We start from the raw sequence: 12,407 nt of genomic DNA, 5'->3' as shown, positions 1-12,407 counted from the left end.
GTGATCAAGACATGATGTTATGGTATAGGGATGAAAAAATGAGACAAATGTAATAGAGCAAAGGCCTAAAAACAGATTACCATATATGAAAATTTAAAATATTATAGCATTTTTATGTGGAAGGGTGGAAGAAATGTGGAAAGAATGCAGAATTTAATTAATAGTGCTGAAAAAAATAAGTTATCCACATGGAGAAAAGGGAGACGGGATCTATAAACAAAAAAAGCTAAAGAGATTACATTTCACGCCACACAGAGAAATCAATTCCAGATCAAAATTTCAGGAGTGTGATTATACCCATGGGACCCATGATGTGTCAACTTGACTGTGTCAACTTTTTGTGTCAGCTTTTATGTGTCAACTTTTATGTGTCAACTTGACTGACTCACAGAGTGCCCAGATATGTGGTCAAACATTATTCTGGGTGTTTCTGTGTTGCAATTTTTGTATTAGATTAAAATTTAAATTGGTAGAGTATAAAAGGTTGTGCTCCCCAAATTAATGAACTTCATTCAAGTAGTTGAAGATTGACTAGAGCAGAAGTCTAACCATCCACCAAATATGTAATAATTCTCCTGTCTGACAGCCTTAAAACTGGGATGTCAGCTCTTCCCGCTTCTACAACTGCCTCCTAAGAGGGACCTGAACTGGGATATCGATTCTACAAATTTGAACTTGCCGGCCTCCATAATCATGTAAGCCACCGCCTTATTAAAAATCTCTTTCCATATATACATCTCCTATCATTTCTGAGGAAAACCTTGACTAATACAGGACCTTTAACTCCTTCAATATTTTTAAAACTGAGTCTAATATAAAAAATTGATTTATTCTTTCAATGTTTGCCATCAAATGTTGTCCCGGCCACAAAGCATAAATTGCAGTACACAATGTGTGTACATAAGAAGTCAGTGTTTGTGTGCACCTGGTTTACAAAGGCAAGAATCTAAGAGCTTTCTCTTAAATGTTCTTCATGGCATCAGTCTACAAATCGAACCCTGCTATTCTGTGATCATGAGGGCTGAACTCAAGAACACGGGGGAAAATCATTTTGCCAAAGTGTTCACATTAAAGTATGTATGTATACGTACTCTTATGTACTTATTAAGAAAACACCCTGCAGATCACTTAATAACTAGGGCAAATCCCCCATTTCATGTACTACTCCTCTAAAGATTTTCAAGTAGAATGTTTGAAGAGCATGTGCATTTTTAGCAATAATTTCAAGGTGATCTTGATACACACCAAAGTTTAAGAACAATTAACCTGCTGGAAAAAAGCTAAAACCTAATAAAGAAGAACTGATCCTAAAGACAAACAAACGTGGGGGAGAGGAAGAAAGGTAAGTAAATATCTCACAGAGTTACCACCAAGTGATAGCAAGTGTTTTTGTGCTACTGTGTGTACTGATAGTGTGTAACAGCTGGTGTAGGCATTAATCATTAACTTACAGCAGATTAAAATAAGCTAAAAGCTGAGAGGAAGAACCTCAGTGAACTGGTGGTCAAGAAAAAGGCAGAAACGTGAAAAAGCGTCACCATGTTTTTAAATACACTTTTTGAATGAAAGGTGTGGACCAAGAAGTGCTAGAACCACCCCATGGGCAAGGTCCTATAAAGTTCATTGGTAACAGTGATGAACAAGGTTAAGTAAACTAACTTGTTTCTTTCATAAGGTAAAACAACTGGCATGCTGAAAATGATAAAAAGTGGCATCACGGAAATGAAGCCCCATGTACAGGAAAAGGTAACTGAGTTTATTTTCAAGATCACTGAAGGGTGACCATCTGCCTCTTCTTTACACACACACACCTGTGCCATCAGCTCTGTGCTACTGGGAGTGGTTAGTCATTCATACTCCTTCACACTTGTATGACAAGCCAGAAAGCCAAGGCCATCTTCTTACCAAGAACCAGTCCTTTCATTTTGTTAAATCCAGTTTATCTTTAAAAATTTTGTCTATGCATTTCTATCTTCAAGAAACTTCTTCATATGGTATTGTAATTTCCATGCCATTGCCTTATAGTGTGTGTATTCCTATATTATTGTATGTTCCTTTTTTGTAATTTTTGTTTCACTAATATAGCACTCCCTCAAATTTTTATAGGATCCTTGTTTGAAGTATGATTGACATATAGCATTATATTAGTTGCAGGTGCACAAAAATTTAAGAAATGGTTTCTTTTCTTTATATCCTTAAGCAGCAGAATAGTGCAAGGAGCATAATGTAGTTAAATATATATAAAACACACACACACACACACACACACACACACACACACACACACAGAGTATTAGTTTCCTAGGGTAGCCATAACAAAATAGCACACACTGGGTGTCTTCAAAGCAGCAGAATTTTATTTTCTCACAGTTCTGGAGGTTAGAAGTCTAAGATCAAAGTATTGGCCAGTTTGGGTTTTTGGAAGCCTGTCTCCTTGGCTTGCAGATGGCCACCTTTTTGCTGTGTCCTCTCATGGTTTTCCTCTGTGGTGTACATCCTTGGTGTCTCTGTGTGTTGTAATATCTTTTTATTAAAAGTACATCAGGTGAATTAAATTGGGTTCCAACCTAAAGGGCTCATTTTAACTGGGGATTAGGGCTTCAAAGTATACATTGCGTGCACACAGTTATATATATATGTATATATAAATGATAAATGAATAAATAAATTAGAGAGTAAATAATGCATTATATGCCAGTGTACTGAACTTGTGACTGTGACCATGAGCTAACCATTTAATAAAAACTGAAATACAGTGGGAATTTAAAAATACACTTCTGACATAGAAATGTGCAAATCTCGTTCTGTACTCCAAAGGTCAGGCAAGAAAAGTTAATTACAACAGCTATAGAGAGGAAAGCCGCCATGGTTTGCATACACTTCATGTTCTGGCTGGCTCACCCCTCCAACCTCCTCCTTTCCCCGCCCATATAATCTGCCGCCAGGGCAAACCTACTCACTCCGGTTTGAGTCCCTATTGTCTTTGCTTCTATTTTTGTAAATGTTATTCCCTTTGTGCTATATACTCTTCTTTTCCCATGAGGCAAAATGTTACCCAAAATGTTCAGATCTTGGGTTAAATATTTGATTCTAACTTTTTCTAGGAAATATTCACTTATTGATCCCTTTTCTCACACACAATATGAGTTATATGCCAAAATGAATTTGATCCATGATGTAATTTATTACATCATATTATAATTGTCTTTTTGCTCATAACCCCTGACTGACTCACACCGTCAGATCAGAAGTTGGAACTTCCTTGTTCCCAAATATTTTCCCATTATATGATTTACTAAAATACATAAGCATAGAAGTTATCCAATAAATATTTATTGGACAATATTTGTTGGATAAATATTTATTGACAAATATTTTTTGGACAATTAAATACAAAACCGGTAGAAGTTCATTGAGAACAAGCCGTGTAGAAGTAACTTCATTTGTGTTTCAGAGATCATCTGAAGAATAAAAAGTGAAAAACAATGTCACCAATTTATAAGGCAAAATATCTAATTTTCTATATTTATATTAAAGGTATAGAAATACTGGATAATAATACAAATACCTGAATCTATAACATATTTTAAAAAATCTTGCAAAAGGGAGAAATTCATAGTCATGCCGGACTAAGGTGGGCCCTTTAGTGGCAAGTCACAGACTTTCCTTCGTTAGCTCTGTCTTGTTGAATGTTTTTGTCAGCTAAAACATAGAGATTGGCTCACTAGATTGGATTAGCTAATTTATCAGATAATAGGTTCAGTATTAATAAAGATTTCAGAGATTTAAATAAATTGTTATAGTTTAAGAAATGTAGTTGAACTTTAAGATTATAATGGTAAGGGCTGAATTCAGGTATAAATATTAGTTACATAAATAAAATATGAAAAAGACTTATTTTTATTGGTCTGGAAACTTAACATAAGAAAGCATATAATACATATGCACAGTTTACTCTGATTCAGACATAGAATTAATTCACTTTAGAGGCTATTAATAATAATATCTTATGGTTTTTAAATATAATTATATAACAGTACTCTGCTAGATGTTTTATGCTCATTATGTGATTTAATTTATCCATTAACCCTAAAACGTATATTCTGTACACTACTTCTACTTTAGCACTGAGAAAGCTGTGGTTTCATGTCTAATGTAGTCATTCAAACCCTCATAAGTAATGTGCTATAGAAAGAATTTGAACCTATGTCTTCATGTTTCCTAACTTCAAAATTTTAATACGATTTCAGTTACAATTACTTAGTTATTAAGTGTACTAACACTTAGTACACTTAGTAAGTGTACAGCTTAGCACACTGCTCTAGCCAAGGCAACTCTGTATTATAAGCACCTTTAACTGTTCTCAGCTGGAAAACGCGATGCTATAATTTGAAGAAGAATGTTTATATCGTCCCTCATTTCACAACTTATTTCTGAAATATTTTAGTACATTTAGAAATATTGTCTTGATCTTCAGAATGTCATTTTTTAAAAACAAAGAGGTAGAGGTGGGGACTCACACAGGGCTTCCACATTTTGAATGCCAAAAATGATGTGTGGTTTTTGTTTTTCTAAAGCTTACTAAAAGACCCCCATTCTGCTGCCTTCGTGTTGTTTATTTTCATTTGTTTTTATTTTATCTAAAGCAGTTAACCAGCTGCACCCTCTTTAAGCCTGGGAGACAGTTTCATGTATGACAACACTTTTACCATATGTTTTTAAGAATACATTATTCCAATTTTAAGAATAATGGCTGTAATTGGTTTCAAAATCCCTACACTTGTATACGATTTGAATAAATATTTTCTATTACTTCTATATGCTATGTTTCATCTTACTGATTCAAATCTCATATTTAAATTCTGGTGTTTCACCAAAGGAGGAATTTAACTGATCCAGTTTCTCAAATCAAATAAAACCAAAAATAATATGCAATCCTAAATAAGATATCTGACTAAAATCAGTAATTAAACTTTTTATCCTGTTAGTGTTCATTGAAGCGAAATTCTATTACCCTCTATGATCTCCAAGTTCTCCCTAATCCACCATGATCCTATAACCATGTACATTGGCTACAAACACCAGGAACCATCTCTTTTCTCTTTCTTCCCTTTTTTTATGGCTTTGGGGGTTCAGTCTTGAGTGCTTCTAAGATACCTAGAGAATTAATTGAAATATATTTTATTTAATATAGAATCATCAACACTCACCTGGTATTTCTGAAGTAATTAACATTGGCTTGGTATATCATATCACCTTGATTGAGAAATATATTCACTAAAATCATTACCCCAAACACAAACAGAAATCCAATAAGTAAACAAAAACAAAACATAACAAAACAAAAAACAATATAGAAGGCAAAATCCTTGTCCTGATATTTTGGAATTTATTGACTGAGGAGTATCTCTTTTGCCAAAGAAAAGGCAATTAATTCTTTCCTCTGAACTTATTAACTTTATTTCTTTATTTGGAGCTTGTGTTACATTTCTGAAATGTGATTCTAGCAATTATATTTATCTTTTTAAATTCACATTTCTCAATGATAAACTTAGTCCCATCCACCCAATTTTCTGGTAAGTACTCCACAAAACACACACAATTTTATTTGCATACATCAAGCACAGTGATAAAAGAAATTTTGCAAATTTCTTTTGTGGTTTTTAATTAATATTTACACCCCTGTGGTCAAAATTTGGATTGCTGAATAACTGGCATTTTGAATGCCAGGTCTTCTGAAAAAGGAGTAAATCACTCTGTATACCTTAAACCAGATTAAAGAGTTTTAGCTTGTAGATCAGAATAACTTCATTAGTTTCACAGTAACAATCTGTTAACTACTTAGGGTAGAAAGCGCTTTCCATGCTATTTGCATATATGAAGAGCATAACATTCTACCTTGCTCCCTACGAAGACCACTTATTAAAGGCACTAAATCAAACTGACCCTTTAAATTGTAAACTCTGTTGTGTTAGCACTAGAATTCTGTTGATTTTATGACTATCACCTTTTTAGATTTTATTGATGTGATTCTTATCTGTATTAGTTTCAAAGGAGGCTTTAGCATAGAAAAAACCTATAACTGGAGTTCAATATATGTACTTGAAAGCTTTTTCTCTGACTTAGTAATGGAATACTTCTAGGGTCAGAATATGTCATGGTAAAGAAGAGAGCAATTTTTGTGTAATTTATTTTTTAGGTAAGATCAATATTCTATTTATGTTTTATATTATATACGTATCTGATGTAGAATGGTGGGACAATTCCCTTGTCTTCAAGAAACTTACAGCCAATATTTAAAGATGTGATAAAATTTATCCATTTTGGTTTAAAATATTTTAAACTTTATTTCTATCAAGACTTCAAAGCTTTCCAACCAGAGACTAAGAAGAACAGATATCTCTCATCCCATCTTGATTGCCATAAAGAATCTCTAGTCTTTGAAGCAAAATGAGCTTATGTTTCTCCTTAGTTGTGAAGTTATATAATTTAAAATATAGTTATTTCATTAAAACTGATACATTTGGTAGCTCAAAAATGATGGGTCTCATTGAATGTATGACCAATGTCGAAGAAAGCCCATAATAATCAATTAGTGAAGGGACAAAGAATTATAAATGCACCGTTTATAAAGATAATGACAATACCTCAAGCCAATAACCCCCATTACCCTGCTAAGCTCATGAAATCACCAGAGTTGCTTAGAGTGAGGGAAGGATGTGTTTGTTTACAGTGGGCAGTCATGAATACCTTGCTATGGCTGATTACCACTCTGACTACTAGAAAATGGAACTGTTATACAGAACAGCATCTGCTGAGCTGAGGTACTGCAATGCCCAGATTGCCTATTACAGAATTCCAGAGACTATTTGCCAGCAATAGACTTCATTTTGCCAATGGGTAATTTGCAGTTTGCTGTGTCATCAGAATCTGAACATGTCACATCTTCTCCTCTTCACAGCCAATCCAATGGCAAAGTGCTATTGAAGCAGCTGTCAAGTATGCAAAAAAAAAAAAAAAAAACCTACAGAGAAAGCACAAAGTGACAGCAGATGCTATGCAAATCAGCAGTGGACACAGAATAAGTGCTCCGAGAGACAATAACACACAGACCTGAGAAGTTCTTGACACTATTCAATGTGGAGACAATGTAACTCCCTCTCAGATAAAGTATTACAGGTGGGTAAATCAAAGACCCCATGAAGAATGAGGAAGGGCTTGTAAAAAGATATGGTAAGTGCTAGATTATATTCTAAAATACTACCTGTGCACTAGGTTAAAATCATCAAATATACTTTTGGTAATCATTTCAGGAAAAAAATATCCAGCAAGTTTGTACAGTCATATCTAAGGTTTATAATTGTTCATCATTAAAAGAAAGTTCTATTATTTAGATTATGTTCATGTTATTAAGTGCTATTTGAAATATCTTTGTCATTCTTGAATTAATTCTGAACTAAAACAAAATAATTGTTTCAAAAATACACACAAAATGTATTTATAGTTTGTAAATTTCTGTTCTTTGAAATTTCCTTAACTTTTTCTCACAAAGTATTAAAATGTCTTGAATATCAACCATCATCATTGTTTAATTATAAGCCTTGAATTGTAATAAATTTAAGAAGTTACATTTTTATAAGAATCCACATTTCAAGAACCTTTGTATAACATCTTTAGTGAATGCTCATTTGCCCAATTAATACATATTTGAGTGGTGGAGATATCACTGTCTCTTGAAGCTTAAATATTCCCTTTCTTATAGCAGTTCTAAGTAACCAATATCATAAATTAAGCCAAAAATTTGCCATCTTGTGACTTTTATTTATTGGTCACAGAGACACAAAATCTCCAGTGTTTCTTCCTCTCTACTCCCTCCCTGGGCTCCATCACCTAAGCCTGTCTGTCTAACTTCACTGATTGTCTTTGTAAATACTCCCCCCTTTCCTTCTTATGCCATCTCCCAACTCTGCCAGAATTAGTAGAATAGCTTTCTAAGGGGGGTCCCCACTTTTAGTTATTGATACTACAGTTTTTCCCTTCTCCTAGAAGATCCAGTAGATTGCAAGAGTAAAGTTAATAGCACTTTTATTGGTGTAAGTAAGGTAAGAGCAGCTATGATGAAATGCACACACACAGGTTCAGGGGCCAACAGAGCACACACTGCTCCCACCTTCATCTTTTAGCATTCTTCTTCCAAGACTTCAGGATTTTTGACACAAATCACTTCCATTCAAATTCCGTTATTAAGTCTTATAGCTCCACTTACATGCCAACTGGGCAAAAATGTGGAGTCCCTGATTTGGTAACAGCTTCTCCAAATCAATGGGGAATGGGGTCTCTAAAATAGAATGGGGCAGCAAACCTTCAGTAAACAATTGGTAAACATTTTTTTAACAAAATTTTACAGTAGAATATCCAAAGCAATGTCTTCTCAATATCACATTTCAGCTTCAACTTTCACCTCATTTGTTCGCAATCCTTAAACTACCTTCACCATATTACTTATTTTCCCTCCCAACAGCAACATTCACTGAGCTGTTCTACATCTTTAGGTCCATCTTGGAAGGTTTGTTTGTTCATTCCTCACCACTTCCAGGAAACTTTGAAATCCAAATTTCAGGTCTCGGTTCAAATTACGTTCTTCTCTACAATCTTCTTAAATAATCCCATTGTAATTAGCTCTTTCCAACTCATTTTCTAGCACTTCTTTTTTTGGCAGTTATTTATATGCCTGCCTCTGCAATGTTTTGTGCATCCTCTTAAAAGTTTTACTTTTCTATTTCTCTTTTCTGTTGCCTCACTCTGTTGGCAAACAATGGCGTGTCATAATAGCTAACATCTATGGAGTTTGCTATTTGTCAGACACTAGTCTAAGTTTTTATAAAAAGCATAGATTATCTTACATGACCCTCATAACAACCTGACGAATCAGGCACTAAATTATTTCTATCTTATAAGAAAGAAACTGAGAAACAGAATGGAATGGCCATGCACTTTCTACAGGGTCACATGGCTAATAAGTAGGGTTGGGATATAAATCCAGCTTGACCTCAAAACACACACTCACAATTACTATGCTATAGCAGATTATTGCTTAATAATTATTATATATGTTTTTGTCATACTGTGTAATTCATTCTTACTTTCCTCACAATGTTACTTGAATCACTACACATCATTCTCATCTTTTTTTATAATGTTCTCTATTACTAAAATTACTAAGCATTTGCTATTTCCAAGGAAAGCATTCACTGAAACTTAAATTCCTTCAGCTTTCAGTTATGAGACCAAGTTGAAATAATTAACACTCTTTTGCATATTTTGTTACATAGACTGTATGTTCTCAGCATCATTATAAAATGGCTTAGAATAAGGGAACTAATAAATAAATAAAACACCAATTGTGAAATTGATTTTCCTGATTCTAATTTTTTTCTTGTGAAAATATAGTTTCATTAACAGTCATCCCATGGATTTGAAAATAGATTCTCCAAGTAATTCTACAGTTCTTTCATGGTGTATTTTCTTCCTATGTTGCTGCCTGCAAATAGACAATGTATAAAAGAAGATAAATTTTGCTTAGTGATTAAGTCTATCTTTAGATGCAGAAAACCCTTGAGATCTCTGTAATCACATGCAAATATGTGTGCCTCAAGTTGGCATCAGTAGGTTTTCCCCCATTTAGTCATATTTACTTTTCTCTCTCCTGAATCTTTGTTATCAGTTGACTTATTTCCATGTTATGAGTAATATAAAATGTCCATCTATAGAAATAAATATTTTCTGTTTGTGTGTATGTGAAAGAGACAGAAAGGAGAGATTTTGCTCACAATCATGAATTTGTGAGCAAGATAATCCATCACCAGGATAAAAAATTTGAAGGAAATTAGGATGTCCCATACAACTGTCGTTTCTAAGACGTAAAGTCAAATACTTTGTTGGAGGAGGTAATGAAGAGGACAGGATGACCAGTGACAAAGGAGGTGGGCCTGGGCAATCAGAGGCTCTTCACCCCCCTGGATTTACAACCTACATTCTGTCTGCCAATGCCTCAGTGAGAGCTATTTTCAAGAATGTAGCCTTGAGAGAGCAATGTATTTGGGGAGACTATTGGCATGGTATATATGACTAAATTCTGCTAAGGTCTCTATGTAAACTTTTAAGATGCTGGCTGGCAAATGTGGAGATTTACTCATCTCCTTATCTTGCCGCCACCAGGGACAAGCCTCTAGGTAAGTTCCCCTGCATATTAAACTTGCCACCTTGGATTTCAGGTGGATTGCCTCTTCCGTCTCTCCTTAAGCTTTATATGTGACAGCCAGTTTGCAAATGAACGTAACATTCTATTTCTTGAATGTGGAAGTTAGCATATACTCATATATAGACTAATTTTCACAGTGTTTTATTTATTCAAACAAACTCAGAAAACAAACATATGTTATACATTGAACTACCTAATTTATTTCTATTTTAGTCACCAAAATGTCACTAAAGTAGTTCTGTTTATGTCAACAGATTAGGAAAGGGGTTTCCTTGGGGATGTGTTTACTGTGCAATATTTCTTGAAGCCATAGGCAAAACTTTTAATGGAAATCTTAGAAATGAATCTGAGTATGGTAGTCTATAAGGAAAAGGAAGGGATCGAGCTCTTTAAAAACATTGTACCCCATTGTAAGATAGAGATGTTGCGTATTTTATTTCACCTTTGAGTTTCAAATTGTGTATTTGGGGGTCTGAGATGTTGCCATGGTGCAACTGACGTTACTGCTTTCAAAATGTCCTTGCCCAGATCTATCTTATTATATCATGTAAGCTATAAATGAAGTTTGTATTTATTTCTGAAAATTAGAGACAGTTATTTATGAAATGTTCTATGAAGAATGCTTATTTATGTTTTCATTTCTGTACAGTACTTTTGTGGTATACAGCTTATATGATAGGTTAGTTAGCAACAGAGTCAGTAAATACATATTTAACAATTTACTATGTTCAAAGATAGCAGTGTGATAAGAATCATGGAACATAAAAATGATCTTTGCATGATTTCTCCTCAAGATATCTGATCAATACAGGAAAAAAATAAATAATTTAACATAGAAATGGCATTGAATCCCCATTCAAGGAACTGCCACCTAAAAATTGCCACACCAATTTGTTCCCTCCCAGTATATTATCTGTCCTATGAAAACAAGATACTGATAATTATCAACAAAGTCTTGGCAAACAAACTTTCTTCACAATAATGTAAAATATGTAAACACACAAAAAAAGATGAAAACCACAGAAGAAATTGTATTTCTCAAAACCTTGGAATTAGAGTTTGTATTCATTATAGATTCTAGTTCCCAAAGGAGAAATAAATCAAGATGTTCACCTGGGTTCACTATCACTCTCACAGTTTCATTTTTAATTGAAGTTTTTATTGAAATAATTGTAGATTCACATGTAATTGTAAGAAATATTATAGAGATATTCCATATATGTCTATGATTCCCCAGCTTTTTCAGTGTTGCCATTTTGAAACTCCACAGTATAACAACCCAGATACTGGCACTGATACAATCCTTATTTGGATTTCTCCAAGGTGTGTGTGCGTGTGTGTGTGTGTGTTTAGTTCTATGTGATTTTATCACATCTAGGTTTGTATGTTCACCAAGACAGTCAAGATATTGAAAAACTCTATTAGCACAAAGAACCCTTATATTTCGTTTTTACAATCACGTCCACATTCCCCACCTGTTCCTAGCCTCTAGCAACAATTTCTAAAATTTAGTCATTTCAAAAATGTTATATATATATAGTGATTCAATCAACATATAACCTTGTAAGTTTCTTTTCTCTTACTCAGCTAATTCCTTGGAAATGCATCCAAATTGTGGCATGTATCTATAGTTTATTTCTTTTTTATCATTATGTAGTATTCCATACAATGTATGCACTAAAATTTGTATAACCTTTTATTTGTTGAAGGAAATCTGGGTTGATCATAGCTTTTGGTTATTACAAATAAAGCTACCATAAATATTCATGTACAAGATTTTGTGTGCTCGCATGTTTTTATTTCTCTTAGATAAATTCCCAAGGGTGCAATTGCTGGGCCATTTGATAACTACATGTTTATTTCTATAAGAAACTGCCAAAATTTTTTCCAGAGTGGAAAGTTTGCATTTCTATCAACAATGTCTGAGTAACCCATTATCTGTGCATGGTTGCCAGCATTTGGTGTTGCAATTTTTAAAAAAAAATGTATATATATATATATATACACACACACACACACACACACACACACATTCTGATAAGTGATATATCATTGTGCTATTAATTTACATTTCCCTGATGGCTAGTGATGTTCACCAGCTTTTCATATGCTTATTTGACATTTGTATATTCTCTTTAAGGTAATT

The sequence above is a fragment of the Suricata suricatta genome, chromosome 1 (assembly GCF_006229205.1).
Source record: "Suricata suricatta isolate VVHF042 chromosome 1, meerkat_22Aug2017_6uvM2_HiC, whole genome shotgun sequence".
Classification (NCBI taxonomy): Eukaryota; Metazoa; Chordata; class Mammalia; order Carnivora; family Herpestidae; genus Suricata; species Suricata suricatta.
This window is presented reverse-complemented; position numbering follows the sequence as displayed.